This window comes from Elephantulus edwardii, unplaced genomic scaffold (assembly GCF_000299155.1).
Source record: "Elephantulus edwardii isolate Elephantulus edwardi_28Jun2011 unplaced genomic scaffold, EleEdw1.0 scaffold00325, whole genome shotgun sequence".
NCBI lineage: Eukaryota > Metazoa > Chordata > Mammalia > Macroscelidea > Macroscelididae > Elephantulus > Elephantulus edwardii.
In genome coordinates, this window is record NW_006400075.1 from 301,671 (window position 1) to 303,955 (window position 2,285).

A 2,285-nucleotide genomic window follows, 5' to 3' on the forward strand; every position below is an offset into this window, starting at 1 on the left:
TTATACTTTACCCTTGGTCTGCTACAGCACATAATGACTGATAATCCACTTTAGAATGATCTTCCCTTCACTTATCCCAACAAAGTTCACTCTCCATCCATTCTCCTTGTGTGTTCCTCTCACCCTCCCCACAATCACAACCATCCTATCATCCTAACATAGTTTTACACAATAGTTGCCCTTTTGTGACTGAGTTATTTCACTTAGAATTATGTCTCCCAGACTGATACAAGTTGTTTAGTGTTTCAAAAGTTCATTGTGTTTCAAAGCTGGGCATGCTCCTTTGTGTTAATATACCATAGTTTCTCTATCTATTCATTTGCTAATGGGCACTTGATTTCCTTCCATTTCTTTGCAATTGTGAATTATGTTACAAAAAGCATAAGGGTACATGTCATGTATCTATTTGTGTTACAACTGGTTTCTTTAGGGCATATTTTCATTAGTGGGATAATTGTATCAAATGGTATTTTTTTCTCATTTTCAATATTTTAAGGAAGCCTTCCATAGCAGTTATACCATATTACATTCCCACCAATACTACAAGGGAGTTCGAATCTGTCCTTCACCAACATTTGTTGATAATATGTTTAACTTTTCTCTTGTTGATGGAGTGAGAAGATTTCTCATAGCTGTTTTGCTTTGAATGTCTCTTATTAGCAACCAGCATTATGCAGATGACACAATGTTGCTTCTTGAAACAGAGAAAGATCTGATGATTTTATTAGATAGAATAAAAAATGACAGCAGTCTTTTTCCTTGTTTTGGCTTCTTTTCATTCTAATGCACGTTTCAGAATTTCTTCTGACCTCCATTTTCTTTTTCTTTTCCATTTTGGCTGTATTTGTAATAAAATTTCACAGAAAGTGAAGAATATTTGAAGTACTTAGTGCAGAAGATCAAAAACTACAATTTTTAATATGGATTACATCTCTAGCATCAAGAAAACAAAAAATCCTCACCAGTGGACCAATAGGCAACATCACAAAATTAAAGAAAAAGTTGAAGCTGTCAATGATTTACGTTTATTGGATTCACAACTAACGTTCATGGTGGAGGCTGTGTAAAGATTAAAGAAAGTTGTATTGCATTTGGGAAATCTGCTATTAAGAAACTACCCAAAATTCTAAAGAACAAGGACGTTAATTTAAAAACAAGTATGTTCCTGATACAAACCATGATATTTTCAACTGCTCTGTATGCACGTGAAAGTTGAATAATGAATGAGATGAATAAGGATGAATGAAGAATTGATAACTGAATTGTAGTGTTAATAAGGAGTATTGAACATACCATGGGTTGCCTTGAAGAAAATGCTACTAGAGTGTCAGGGATGGTGACATTTGTTTCAATTTGAGCACATATTCAGGAGGAACTAGTCCTTGGAAACAAACATCATGTTGGGAAAAGAGCTCCCCTATATAGAGAGAAACAGGGACTACTACAAAGGACTTAAACTTGACAGAGATTGTGAGGATAGGACAGGATCGGACAAAGATAAGAATCTTTTGTTAGTAAGATCAGTTTGCTTCATAGACAACTCACTGGCACCTAACAAGAAGAACGACATACTGCACAATTAAAATAGCATTTATAAGAGACTAAAAGACCAACAAATATCCTGAAGTGTGCTCATTAATAGCTACAAATTACTTGATGATACCTAACAACAGAGGCAACAATTTAGGTGATAACAGAGGCGCAATTTGTGTCACTCACTGAAATATTGGTGAAATTTTATTACAAATACAGCCAAAATGGAAAAGAAAAAGAAAATGGAGGTCAGAAGAAATTCTGAAACGTGCATTAGAATGAAAAGAAGATAAGAATCTTTTTTAGTGCATAGCCTCCAGTGTCAAGGCACCCACACAAGGATTTGTTGACATTTTCTTTGTATGAGAAGCAGATTTCATAGCTGCCCAGAACCCTGCTAGAACCCAATGTGGGACAACAGCAGTACTTCTCTTAGAGTTATGCATCATCTTTGGACCTGAGAAGACCTGGATGAAGTCCTTACAATTCTCAATACCACAATCAATGATGGCCTCCAGGACATTTCTAGGGAGTCTCTCAGCCAAGCAGAGTTGAAAAGCTAAGTTTGTTGTGTGTTAAAATTTTTGTCTTCAGAATGTTTTGGAACAATGCAAGAAGGGCTTATATTTTTACTGATTGACATATTTCAACAAACAGATGCTTCCCCGGGTGTGCTCACCAAGTTGTACCAAGAAATTTGGAGGTCAGCCACCTTGCCTACTGACTTGAGATCTGTATTTGTTCCCATTCCA